We start from the raw sequence: 14,526 nt of genomic DNA on the forward strand, positions 1-14,526 counted from the left end.
GTTTTAGTACAACTTTTTTCTTTTTTCTTCCAAAGGAGAATGTGTCCATGACTATTCACCTTAAAGGCATATGGTTTTGATATTAGATATTTCAGAGAGTTTGCTATTTCCCACAGCAGAGAAGCCTCAGCTGCCCTTATCATCATGAGAACAGTAGGCTTAGCTCTGCAGCCTGGGACCTCACACCTTGCTTGGAGTCTCTGCTTTTTCCTAGGCAACTTTGGGAAGGGTATGATTCCCTATCTAGCACAAGACACAGCTTACATGTGCTCATTTAGAATTGTTTGCTTAGAGGTTACTGGATCTTCATGGCAAACATAGCTCAAGGGAGGAGGCTGAGGGTCTCCAAGCACCTGGGCATGGCTTAGCTTTTCCTCTGCCAGATCACTCATTTATTTAAGGAACATATCTTGAGTACCTATCATATGCCAGGCCATTGCTGCTGTTAAAAACAAATAAATGACTCAAAGATGGTGTTAGACTCAAAGAATTGTGGCTATAATATACATGGCTTTTAAATTCCAATCAGGTAATTTTACAATTTTTAACATCAGCTAGAAGATGATGGATTTTAAAACCCCCTCTAGGAATACTCTTCATAGGGTAAGGTCAACCTCATGGGGAGGTAACCTCATAATGGGAAGAGGAGGGATATCACTGACAAAAGATCCTATTCCCAAAAGTGACTCCCTTAGATTTCTCAAGTTCTCAGTATTTTTTCAATTTGTGTTTTGGGCAACAAAGATTTTAAATCTGCAGATATCTTTGAATGACCAATTCATTAAGCTTATTACAATGGCAGTTCAAATTGAACTTGAAACTATTGTAAATTAAGTTTAACTTAACTATTAAAATGTCAGTTCATCAGTTTAACTTCCTGTTAATGCTCTAGAACTTTCCTTTCTGAGCCTGGAGAAGTTTTCTTTTTCTTCTTCCTGCCCTGTGGCTCTCCTTCTCCTAGGTGCCTACTTTCTGCTAGGCAAGGGAACAAAAAAGCTCTAGGCAGGGGTGGGAGCTCCCCAAACTCGAAGTGGAGGAGGAGAGAATTGAGACAGTACCCCGTGTGGATTTGGTCACAGTGTTGTGGTGAGAATTGTGACCATCTGCTAGCGGTGAGTTAGCTGCTTAGTCAGGTGCTGAGACCAGGTTGGGGTGAAGGGGTTAGCAACATCAAGGGCCCAACTGTGGCTGCAGAAAATGGAATTTGTGGTTGAGTCAGTACAATTTGGTCATTTCTGGTACAAACAGGTAGCTGGCTTGTGTATGCATGTGTCCAGGTTCCTGAGCACTTGTGTGTGTGTGTGTGCGTGTGTGTGTGTATGAGAGAGAGAGAGATAGCTAGAGAACAGAAAAGGTGTAAGATGCCTGGCCGTTACTTATCCAGCTGTGGGAGCCTCAAATAATGGAGCTCAAATAATGGAATGACTCAAATAATGGAACTTTCGAGTTAGAAAAGAGAGGAGGTTGTTGACTTGCCCGGGTGGTTAGGAGGTGCTTCTGGAGCAGTTGTGACTTTATGGTGCCATGAAAAGACGGCTTGAAGCCCTCTGAGAGCTGAAGATACCTGAAGGTTTTCTAGATTGAAAAAGACGAGGATCATGTTGGACCATCTCAAAACCCTTGGGCCTAACCTAATGTAGGCCTTGAAGAGCTTGTCTGAGCCCAGTACATTGGAGTGATACCAGCAGAGCTATGGTCGCCATATTGCAGGCCAATTGCATGGCACACCCCAGACTAAGGCTTGTACCTACATGATTTCATTCAATCCTCTCAATAAGCTCATGAAGTAAGTATTATTAACCTTGGTTTATGGATGAAGAAGCTGAGGGTCAGAGTGATGAGATAACTGTGTAAGATCTAAAATCAGAGGGTTTTGATGTCTCTATTCTTCATTGACTTGTGATTTTGCTTTCGTGACTGGATTTATGATAATGATTCTCTATTCTGTCCTGTGAGAAAAGGTCACAGGGCCTCCAGGTCTTGGAACTGAACACTCCAATATGACGCAAACTAACGGCCTGAACTTCCACATTGCTGGCTCTCCTTGCGTGTTAGATTGCTATCTTTGGTTCTGTGATGCAATGTCCATCTTCTTACTCTGCTCATAATTTGGGTGCTATCAAGGGAGGGGAGAAACATCTGCCCTTCAAAGACCACAAAGGAAGCTGTCATGTTCTCGATGACAGCACAAGTGGCAGTGGAGAAAGCTAGGAGCTGCCCCAGCCTGTGGAATCACAATGTTAAGTATTAGAGAGGTTAAGAACGAATTTCATTGATTTTGATAAAGAAGTTGCTGGTTTTGTCAATTTTGGCTTCCCAGTTGACTTTTTATTCTATATAAATAATTTGTTTTTTGTACAGAGCTTGCACGCATTTTCAATTGCTGAATTTGCACACTTGGTTGATAACACTGAAAATGATCAATCTACTTAAAACAGCAAAAGTCAACCCATGTTCACATTCACAGCTGAAATGATACCTCTTCTCAAATTATGCTTATTGTCCCATCATTCATACACAATTAGGTGCTACTCTTTATTCTGGTATAACAGATTTTATTTCTCTTTGGGTTGTACATCTTGAAAATTGTTTTTAATGTAACAGTAATAGCTGCAGTAGCAACAATAACAATAAACTCTCTCTGCTCCCATTCTTTCATCCCTGTGTCCATCATCAATTCTTCCACCCCAATCTTCGAACTCTCTTTCCACAAACACTCCCTGTGGAGCCTCTCTTCTTCAGCCTTCCAGCATTGCTCCCTTCTTGGTTTTCTTATGATATTTTATATTGGAAAAATGCAATATTGATAGTTCTGCCTTCCCACCCAATTGCACTTTAAACTCTGAATCAATTAGGGGCCTGCCACAAATAGAATTCACTCACATGGTTGAACAGAAGAAATTTTAATGAAGACTATGCAGAATGCTTTAGTGCAGGTTTAACGGAAGTTGAGGTAGTCAGACACTAGCAAAGTGAGCAGTCATTGGCACATGTGAGTCTGGAGGAGTAAGTGGGGAAAATGGTGTTACTGAATCTCAGAGAGGCCTGGAGCCACAGAAAATGGGCTGCTGGGCAGGAGCTGTACCTGTGGAAAGAGGCTGTGATCATCATAGCCAGCCTCGGAGATGGAGTAAGGAGGAAATATGAAGGGAAATGCCCCAACCTCTCTCTCTTCCTATTTCCAGCTTCTCACAATTGCCTCCCATTGCATGAGTGGGATAGATGACCAAAAGGCAAGAATGCTTGGCTGATGCAGGGCACTTGGGCTCCTGGAGAAGGGATGAGAATGGATTTGACATGTGGGAGCAGCAAGCGGAGAATAACCAGGACGATATATTACTTGTCTTTGGATCCCTGGTGTCTAGCATGGTGCCCAGCACTGAGTAGAAAGTTAGCAAATGCTTTTAAAACTGAACAGGACTGAAAGAGATCTCAGAGCTCAACAGGTTTAGCTCTCGTATTTTAGAGAAGAGAGCACTGGAATTAAGAGATATCAAGATGACTTACTGAAGGCCATGCTAGCAGCTAGTGGCTAAAGGATCGTGGAAGAGTCTCTGGACAACCTGTTATGCCATGGCCAGTGCTGGCCTGGATTATTTTCCTCATCTCATGTCTCTGCTCCTCATGTATTCATCTCAGGCTTCTTCATTCTGTGATCCTTCTTCTCACTCTGACACCTGGAACAGCTTTCCTTTCCTTCCTCTCAATCACACACATTACTGAGCACCAGATCTGAGTGTTTCAGGTAATGCACTCAGTCCTAGACTCAGAAGTGAGAAGACATGCCACCTGCCACAGTCTGTTCACATCTCCTTTGTACCGGCCCTTCCCTGTGCTTGGAATGGATTTCATCTCTGTGACCCCCTGGTCAACTTTTGTCCACCACTCAAGGCTCAACTGTTGGTCCATGCCTTCTGAGAAGTAGCCTTGACACCTTCTTCCCTGGCTTTGAACTCATTACGAGCTATTCTGTATGCAAGTTCTTGCTCCTTTATTTAAAGATCAGCTCTCGGACTCTAGCTTGATTCCTCTCACATAGTGAGTGACTGAATAGAGGCTGAAAGAATGGGTCCATATAGGAGCTGCATTTGAGACCATTTCCTTCCTTTTTCGGCTGCCATTGTTACACTCTCAGAAGATCAACACATTTCATTTTTAGTGGTGTTTCTGCTGATTGTGGGGCACCTATGCCAAAAGCTGCTGTATTCCCCATTTGACAGGTACAGACGCTGAGCTGCAGAGCAAACCAGCTTGCCCCAGGTCCCATGGCCCAGGGATTTGTGCTGAAATTTGACTACAAGACTGCCTGACTCTGAACATATTAACCATGCTGCATTGTCTCATATACTTGATGTTTATAAGAATACATTTGGCTGGGCGCGGTGGCGCAAGCCTGTAATCCCAGCACTTTGGGAGGCCGAGACGGGCGGATCACGAGGTCAGGAGATCGAGACCATCCTGGCTAACACGGTGAAACCCCGTCTCTACTAAAAAAAATACAAAAAATTAGCCGGGCGAGATGGCGGGTGCCTGTAGTCCCAGCTACTCGGGAGGCTGAGGCGAGAGAATGGCGTAAACCCGGGAGGCGGAGCTTGCAGTGAGCTGAGATCCGGCCACTGCACTCCAGCCTGGGCGACAGAGTGAGACTCCGTCTCAAAAAAAAAAAAAAAAAAAAAGAATACATTCATTTATTACCTTGTAACATTGAAATAATTAAAATGATACATGAAGAGCATTTTCTCCAACTCACACACATCTCTTCTGCTGTAAATGTAAGCAGCTGCCTTTCACTACTTTTTTTTATGGCACCTAGATGCTGATCATGCCCCTTGCCAAATTACTTTCAAACATTAAGGGAAATACCATGTTTTATATTTTCTTTAATTACATCTGGTAGCTATATGTACACAGTGAGCAGATTTTATGATCTTGTGATATTGGCAAGAGATTGAAATCTCTGTTTTTGAAAGACAGCCAGATTGAGCTTGGTGCAATTAAGCAATCCACCCAAGGTCTCACAATGAATAGTGGCATAATTTTGACCACAACTATGAGAAAAAATTAGAAGTAAACACAATTTGTTTCTTCATCTCCTTATCTCAGTATCAGACCTTTCCAGGCTTCAGTTAAACATTGAATGAAGCTATGAGGTGTGGTCCCTCCTGGGACAAAATGCATTTTTATGGGTATCTTTAAGACTGAAAAAAACATTAAAACTCAAAAGTGTTAAACCATAATGGTGGAAATAGAATGACAGGTGATTCCATCAGTAATTTGGGCAGCAACCAGCTGCTGGTATTGTGGAGTGACAACACAGGCTTTCCTAATAATAAGATCCAAGTTTCTCCAATTATCTGATTTCTTACTAACCTCCAAGGGGATGATGATGATCCCAGTTTCCACTCTTGATTCTCTTTTTCCACGTCTTTCTGGATGTACACAGGTGCTGTGGGGTGACCTCCAAAGTAAACTCAGGACTGTCCATGGCCTAACCCAAGAGACCTAGTTGGATTTGTACTTGGAGGAGACATGAAGCACAGTCCTGCAGGAGCAAACTGCAGTGTGGACAAAGTTTACTTCAATAGTTTGATCCTGATTGTGACTCATATTTTATGTGGAAGACAAACCCGGAGATAAAGTATTTGATAAGAACTTGCTTTGATATATTCCGAAACTGTAGTTGGTTATATAATTCCAGAAAAAGCAAAGGGACTCTTCAGGTTTTCCGACGTGTGTATCCTTAGATAGAGAAAGAGAGAAAAGTCAAGTCATTTTTGATCAGTACTCCTCTGGTCCTTAACATTGAGATATTATGTTGTCATTCTGGTGGGTCGCTGACAGTCGCATCGGACACCAAGTCAGCTGGTGCTGTGCAAGGATGGTGCATCTGTGAAAACTCACAGAGGGGGTTCCCAACCGTACCTCTGGAGCAGTGGACACTCAGGATTGGTTGCTCTGTGGGGAGGACGATGGAGTCTGATGTGGCTTGAGCAGGAAAGGGTTTATATACAGGTGTGAGCTACCACTGACTTGCTGGCCTGTTTGCTCTCTGTGGCATGTGCATATGTGTGTGTGTGCATTATATCTTTCTTTCCCTTAATATTTTAAGTGATTTATTGTGTATATTCTGTCCCTGAAACTGCCACAACACTAAGCTTATTTTTCCATATCTCATCTGTACTTCATATTACTAGGTATTAGAAAATAATAAAAATACAGACACTGGTGTTTCTTATTTACTCAGCTTCCTTACTGTCTTAATGCTTTTCGGGGCTTGTCCTTTATTTGCATTTCCCCGCTATCATTTTATGTTGTTGTTTTAGCATCTGGCAGACTCTCCAGCACACTTGTAGGATATATATTAAGAAAATGGTAAATATGTTCTTAATTGCCGTTTTCATATTTAAGTGCTATCCCTCTATCATTGCACTACAATGGTGTATCTGCAGACTATGGCTATGGTTATCACTGGTACACGGACAGAGCAGAGATCTTTGGGCTAGAAGCCAATTTCCAACAATGTTCACACCTTCTCTAGGACTCCAGATTCCTGGAGTACAGACAGAAACTTTTGCTTCATTATATACAGCTTAAACCTCTCAGAGTGCTGTTTTATTTTGGTTTGGTTTTGATTTGGGAGGTTAGAGGTAGATTCTAACTGAGATCATTATATTTTCTCAACCAACATGTAAAATGCACTTTTTAAAAGTCAAAGACACATACTACTTTGTAAAAAGTGGGTTTCAATATTTGAAGTCATGAACTAAACTTTTAGGCATAAATGCAGGACTTTTTCATAGGCCTTGTTCAATTCTCAGATTATAATACAACATTTATGGAATGGCTATTTTTATGCAAGACAAGCAATTTATTTCTTATTATTTGGTATCATTTCCTGAGGAGATGAGTTCTGTCCTTATAAACCAGATTGTGGGTTACCCTGCAGATGAGGAGCTGCAGATGCATATAACCCAGATTGTAGGTTATCTTGCAAATGAGATGAGTCATCTTGCAGATGAGACGCTGTGACACTAGGCTGGCGTCTGATAGCGGACTGGAGTATCTACTCAATGCAACGGGTCGTTCTGTGCCTGGGAGTGAAAATTTGACATGTAGGGATAAGCTGTCAGTCCAGCAGGAAACCTATTTTGAATTCTCTCTAGATTTTTAGAATTTTAAAAAATGTTTTTCAGAGAAAGGTTAACCATGTTTATCCATTCTTATTTGCTCAACGAGTATTGACTGAACAATTTAATGTACGAAACAGGAATAGAGCAATGAATAAGATGGTCATTTTCTCCTGTTCTCATAGTTTACGTTCTAGTAGGAAAAACAGACATTAACAGAGATCTGAATACTTAATTATTACATTTTAATTGCAGTTGTCTTAAAGGTGAAACAGTGAGTCCCATGAGAAAACATAATAGGAGATAATGTATTCACAGCATTTCATAATTCTGCAAAAGTGACATTTAGACAGAAATATGGTGAGTGAAAAGAAATGAGCTAAGATGGCGGGGTGGGGATGGGGAGGAATATTGTTATTCAGGCAAGGACATGACATGTGATGGGGTCCTGATGCAGGCAGGTTTTAGGTGAGGGACCTAAAAGAAGGAAAAAGGAGAGCTTAGTGGGTGGAAAGGAGAGTGGAGTGAGATGAGGCTGATGGGGGCAGCTGGTCACGACTTTTAACTTTATTATTAGAACATCAGGAAACCACGGATGTTTTTGAGCTGTCGCACAACAGAATCAGACCTGTGTTTCAAGAAGGAGGGCTGGCCGCTGGTGGAAAGTGGGTTGAAAGGTGGTAAAGAATGAAGGGATAGCAGGAATGAGGCTACTTCAACAGTCTAAGCTGGAGATGAGGCGGTAGTTTCTGTGTGATTTAATGCTTTAAATGCCTGCTGTATTTGGGGTGTTGGATCAGCCCTAATTGGTACTAGCTAAGCTGTACATCTCCTGGCAGTTTCTCAGTGTTAAAGTAAGAGCACCCAGTCCTCCACACCAACTTTGTATGTCTCAGTTGGGTGTGTATTTAAGGCTGGTATGTGTCATGCTGTTTCCTTAGGGCTTAGAACCCTGTAAAATTGAAGGTAGCAGCTTCTATGAGCTCTGGCTTTTGTAAAAGGCAGTGATTTGATTATTTAACAACCTTCTGGCTGCACCTATTCTTGCTCTTGTTTTTTATTTATTTATTTTTGACAGTTAGCGTGCCATGCTTTGGAAATGCCATATCTGTTGTGCAATATCAGGGTGACTAAGTGAGGCAGGGTTTCTCACATTAGGGGAAACACTCCAGCTCGTGGGGAACGTGCCAGCGAAAGGATCAGATGCATCCCAATCCTGTAGGTCAGGTGCCCTGTCTTCTTGATTGTGTGCCAGATGCTGCTGCTAATGATATGAGCTTCACAGTTCTGCTCCCAGAAGCTGCTGCTAAAGCCGCTGATATGCAGCTCTCCAGATACAGAGGCCATCTCATAATGGGAAAGTCTTCTCACTTAGTCATTTATTACATTGCACCAGGTTTTCACATCTTTTGGTAGGCTATAGGAAACATTAAATAGTGGACACTTTGGAGACAGACATATCTTGATTGTACTATGTGGAGCTCTATAGCTTTGGGCATTTTAACCTCTGTGAACCTGATTTTCCTCACCTGTGAAAAGGAGATAATTTATAACACTGGCCTTCTGAAATTCCCATGGGAACTAAATGTGATGATCTATATAAAGTGCCCTGCACACGATGGGGCTACCACACTGTAGGCATCTGATAAGTTTCCTTCCCGATATTAACCACGTAATAACTAGCTTGTCTGATGTCACCCAAGGGGTCCAGAGTCTTTCTGCAGTAACGGGACCATCACTACATCTCCATATTTTGTAGCTGATTTCGTTGTTTCACTTGTCTGTGCTGTTTCTTTTTTCTGAGGGCACAGATAACTAAATTTTCAGTAGAAGGATGAGGAAGGTAAGACTATAAGCTCTGAGTATACCTGACCATAACTTGTAGACAATTAGCAACATAATATATGCAGTCTGGTATTTGGTCTCAGACAAATACATGAGATGACATGATGGTGTTCTCAAATGGTAAAGAGAATGGATCCTTCATCTTTGAATTTACTGAAACCTCATTTGAAGCATTGATGATCATCTATTACATCTTTGGGTTAATAGGTCCATGAATGTCTTAACTGCATTCCAAGAAGTGCTTTTCCATTGTGTTCAATTTGTCCTTTTACTAACCTTAAATGGTGCTTCTCTGTTCTATTGTTTTTTTGAATTGGGCAATAAATTGTTTTCACCAATAAATTGTTTTCACCTCAAACCCCTGTTTTCGGTTTAGGCATGTGAGCCTAAGTGAGCCATGGTGAAAAAGCACTGGACCTGGGCTCAGAACGTTGGTGCAGAGTCTCATTTCTGCCACCTGCCTTTTGGATGGATGCCATTTCTTTGAGCCTCAGTTTTCTCATATGTGAAATGGTGATAATTGCACTCTGACCCCTTTCTGTTAGCTGTGAGGATCAAAGGGTATCGTTGAAACGTTCATAACCTGTAAAGCACCATACAAAGGTTCTCCTCCAGTTCTACTGAATTAGAGTCCCTGGTGATGGGACCCAGACACTATTACTAAAAAAAAAAAAAAATTACCCAAGTGGTACTGATGTGGAATAAAGTTCAAAATCCACTGCTTTATAAAAATATAGGATGATATCCCCATTGACAAATTACAGATGTCGTTTGTCTTGGACTCAAATAGTTTTGGTGATTTGATGAATCTGATGTTCACTCCTTACCCCTTCAGTGATTATTTTCAGGCCTACCATTGTCCTCGCCTGTATTATCTTTCCACAACCTGGTTCTCTAGCCACATCAGACTACCTGTAGTTGCCAGTCACTGAAAGGCACATGACTTCCCTGCCTTTGTGATTCTGCTCAGTGATTTCTCAGGAGAATATTCTTACTGTAGTGCAGGGACCCGGCCTTCTTGTAGCACAGATAGAGACATAGACATAGGCACATAGGAAGTGACCTTAGGACCATTCAATTTATCTTCTGCTTTATAGAGGAAAACCTTGAGACCCAAAGAATGTCAGTGTTTTTCCTGAGGTTACACAGTTAATGATAGAGTCAGTATTAGAATCCAGGTCTCCTGACTCTCAAGCCAGTGCTCTTTATACTATACATCCTTCTAAAAATACTAACTGAAGCCGGGCATGGTGGTTCACGTCTGTAATCCCAGCACTTTGGGAGGCTGAGGCAGGTGGATCACTTGAGGTTAGGAGTTTGAGACCAGCCTGGCCAACATGGTGAAACCCTATCTCTGTTAAAAATACAAAAATTTGCTGGGCATTATGGTGCACACCTGTAATCCCAGCTACTCGGGGGCTGAAGCAGGAGAATCACTTGAACTTGGGAGGTGGAGGTTGCAGTGAGCCAAGATCGGCCACTGCACTCCAGCCCAGGTGATAGAGCAAGATTCCATCTCAAAAACATAAATAAAAAATAAACATACTAATTGAGCACCTATTATACACTGGGCACTGTTGTGTAGTTGTGCTAATAAATAAATATGCAGACACTCATGTATCCCATGCCAAACTTAAGCAAGTGCTTATAATTCACCAAATTTAAGTAAGTGCTTGTAATTTAGCACTTGTGATTTTTAAAACAATCTTTTCTAGTATACTGAAACACATACTCAATCTTCAGATCTTTTCAGGACATTATATTTTCTCCTTTAGTGTGTCCTTCTACCACCCACAACCCACGCGTGTTTTCCTTGCGCTCCACATCTCACCTGAGCTGCATGAAGTTAGGGCTTCCCCCAGGGATTGCGGTCACCCTCCTCCTCCAGGCTCAGAGCACCAGCAGGCTGCTTCGGGCCTATTTCCCTCATCTCAATGCTCACTTTTGGCTGCCTCACCGTGGCTCCCTTGGGTTGCCAGGGGTAGTCTTTAGATGGATCCTTTAAGTTCACATCTGATGTTGTGACATCTGTTCCTCAGGACCGTCACTCACCTGGGATTTGTACTTGGTGTTTCACTTTGGGAGATATTTTTAAGTTGTGATCGGATACAAGGATTTTGTTAGAATGTACAAAGTACATGCTTGGGCCAACATACCCAATCTAATCTTCAAAGTGTCCCTGTTTACAGTTACGGAGCCAGGCAGCAATCTGATTCTCAGCCAGCTCAAATGGCACCCAAAAACTCCTACTGAATATATAAAGTGTGCAGAGGGATAAGTGCAGAAAACTGCAGTTCTCTTCTCTTCCTCCTTAAATTTGATTTAAGAGCAGAGATTGGAATTGCTGATCACTAGAGAGTTCTTCCTGAAAACAAAAAGAGTGACCCACACTTCTCTATTTCACAACCCAGTATCCGAAGGACTACATGAAGCAACATGAGCAAAGCTCATTGTCCTTTCAACATTTCCTCTGCTTCCCTGCATTTCTAAGGCCCCTTTATTTCCAGCATATCAGCAACATCAGATTAGAATTCAAACAATAGTGATGGATCAGTACTCTATGTCATAAGATCAAATATTGACTGAAGTCTACAGTAGCGAAGAAAAGTTGGCAAATCTATGATCTCCCTTGTTTCTAATGCCAGAGCCTATCATGTGTTGTTGAAAATAAAGTTTACTTTATGAAAACCACTAGAAATTGTAAGGAAATTATTATGTTTGAAATCTTTCAAGATCTGTATTTCCTTCTAGGGAATCAGAATTAGGCAAATATTGAATATTGATATAAACAAAGGATATACTCTCTTAAGTTATTATTTACTTTTTCTTCTGGAAAGAACTATGCATTTAGTAGACATGTATATTTTTGCTATGGACAGTAGTTAATGCTTGGTCTTTAGCTACTTCTTTCTTATGTGGCTAAAGACCGCCCCCAATCTCGCCTGCCTTTTAAGTCCAAAAAGCACATATTGAGTATCTACAACACGCCAAGCATGATTCTAGGTGCTGGGGATACCACGATGAACAAATGTGTTTCTGCTAGTGCAGGAGACAAAGACTGTACCTTTCAAAACGTTTAATGAAATTGAAAAACTTTTTGAAAGAAGTGATAAAGGGAGAGTAGAGGGAGTAAATGAAATGAAAAGGAACTATAACCACACATTCTGCATTTATTAAAATAATACTTTGTATACCTATATACCATCAAACTAGGAAAAAACTAGATGAAATATATATACATAGATTTTTAAAATATGATACTAAAACTGACTAAAGAAGAGAGAAAAAGTCTGAATAATACTGTAACTTTTAAAGCAATTGAACTAATTATTTAAAGTCTTCCTACAGTGAAAACATCAACCCCACTAGTCTTAGAGGTGAACTCTACCAACCATTTAAGGAACAGGTAATTTCAAACTTTCAGGTAATAAAAAAGAGGAAATACTCCCACCTTATTTCATGATGTGTATAAAAATTTGGTGTCAAAACCAGATTAGGACAGACAAAAAAGGAAATTACATAACAGTTTATTTTGCTTATGAACAAATATAAAAATGCTAAATGAAAATGTTAGCAAAATGAATCCACAATATATTAATAAAATATAAATTATGATCAAGTTGGATATTTTCCAAAATGCAAGGTGAGTTAATGTTAGAAAATATATTAATGTCATTCACTATCTTAATGTGAACAAAAGTATGGCTATCTTGATAAATATAGGAAAAGTACCTATAAAGTCTAACAACCATTCATGATAAAGATTTGTAGCTACCTAAGAATGCAAATTTCCAGAACTGTTTGAGAGCAGCTAAAAAAGACCATCAGCAAACGTGATACTTAATGGCAAAATGTTAAAAAATATTCTGTTTAGGATACAGAATAAGACAAAAATGTCGGGTATCACTGACTTTATGCAAATTCTAAAGCAAGAAAAAAATAATAAAAGGTGTTGTAAGGATTAGGAAAAAACAAAAAGCCATTATTTGTGAATGATATAAATTTTTGCATAAAAATGAATAGAATCTACACAGTTTATGGTTGTATTTCAGGCATATATTAAAGTCCTTGGATTCTCAAATGTAGCCTGGTTGATGGAAAGGTTAAGGGTTAATATATGTTGAACCTTAGCATTCATCAGGTTCAGTGCTAGATTGCTTATTTAAAATAGTAATAACAATTATTATTGCAGCTACCATTGATAGAACTCCAACTTCCCTGCTGAGAACTAGATACATTTTTACAGTGAATATCTCTAATCCTCACACATACTTCAAAGTACTATTCAAGGTATCATTATCTCTCTTTCACAGATGAGAAAACAGATTTAGAGAAGTAAGATAACTTACGAAAGTTCACACAGCAAGAAACCCAGTACCTCAGAAACCAACAGGACATCCCCTCCTCCTCATTTTCCCTTCTTCCAAGAACTAGCCCAGGCTTGCTGAGTGGGAGCTGTAAAACGCCTACCAAGCTGGCCATGCATTAGTCAATTCCGACAGGACAATAGAAACTTAGAAGCGGTCTCATTCTCAGATGGATTTGTACAATAATAAAACTTTGACATTTCATGAGAGTATTTTTAAGCCTGTGTTTTGGCATTGCAGGGGCCACAGAGAACAGAACATGGGGATAAAAACCTGCATTATCAAGCTGGACTTACCTCTCCTGCTGCCCTCCCCAATTCTTAGCCCCTCCCCATGTTCCCTTCAAAAGAGAAACAGAGCTTTCTTTTTGGAAAATAAATCTAGAGGCAACCTTGAATCCAATCCAAGGGCAGTTTCCCGAAAAGCCAAGCCACCATTTAGTTCCTTCCCAACCCTTCAATTTAGTGAAAATGTTGCAAACCACCTTTACCTGACACATCGAGACTGCAGTTCTCCAGGTTACTGCTGTGGTCATCACTTGAATTGCTGTTGACTTTACATCTGGAATTGATGAACTTGTATATAGTTGCATTTTTAAACTGCCTTAGGATTGTACTCACAAAAAGGTTCACAAAGTGTGGGGGAATTGGGGCTGAGTAATAGAGTAAGGTTAGAATAATATTATTTTCATATTATTTCTAATCTCACATCTCTGGAATACACCCACCTTTGTCATAATTCATTGTGTCTTTTGACTCAGGGCTAGACTCAGAATACAGCATGGCCCTGAATGTCACAATGATACTTAAAGCATCCCAATGATATTAGAAGGGAAATAGTTACAGTTTCATTTGATGGAGGGGGCATGAAGGGCAGTTAACATTTATCAAATGTTTGCTGTATGCTTGGCACTATGCTACTAATTTTAAATTATTTTATATAAAACAACATGGTGCTGGCAACATGTACCACTAAGACATACCACCAAACATGGTTCAAGGCTTGGAGCAAGCCACATGAAATGCAGGGTCCATGATCCACTTACATTTTCATGTCTCCCCTTTTCCCACCTTACCCACTACAATGGACTGAATGTTAGGGTCCCCCCCTCCAAAATCCACATTTTGAAATTCTAATTCCAAGTGTGAGAGTATTAGGAAGTGGGGTTTCTTGGGAGGTAATTAGGT

At 40.5% G+C, this 14,526-nt stretch overlaps 1 long non-coding RNA gene across 4 annotated transcripts in view; it reads left to right on the forward strand.

Moving 5' to 3' along the window:
• The window catches only part of LOC117070890, a 749,288-nt gene that overhangs the window by 30,442 nt on the left and 704,320 nt on the right, over window positions 1–14,526 (forward strand). For 2 of the 4 annotated variants that reach the window (XR_004432091.1, XR_004432090.1), the window contains exon 2: window positions 5,444–5,638. The exons of the other annotated variants lie outside the window; for them this stretch is intronic. This is a non-coding gene — a long non-coding RNA (uncharacterized LOC117070890). The remainder of the gene's footprint in view (window positions 1–5,443; window positions 5,639–14,526) is intronic. 4 annotated transcript variants of the gene reach the window in all.

Source organism: Trachypithecus francoisi, unplaced genomic scaffold (genome assembly GCF_009764315.1).
Source record: "Trachypithecus francoisi isolate TF-2019V2 unplaced genomic scaffold, Tfra_2.0 Lachesis_group3, whole genome shotgun sequence".
Taxonomy (NCBI): Eukaryota; Metazoa; Chordata; class Mammalia; order Primates; family Cercopithecidae; genus Trachypithecus; species Trachypithecus francoisi.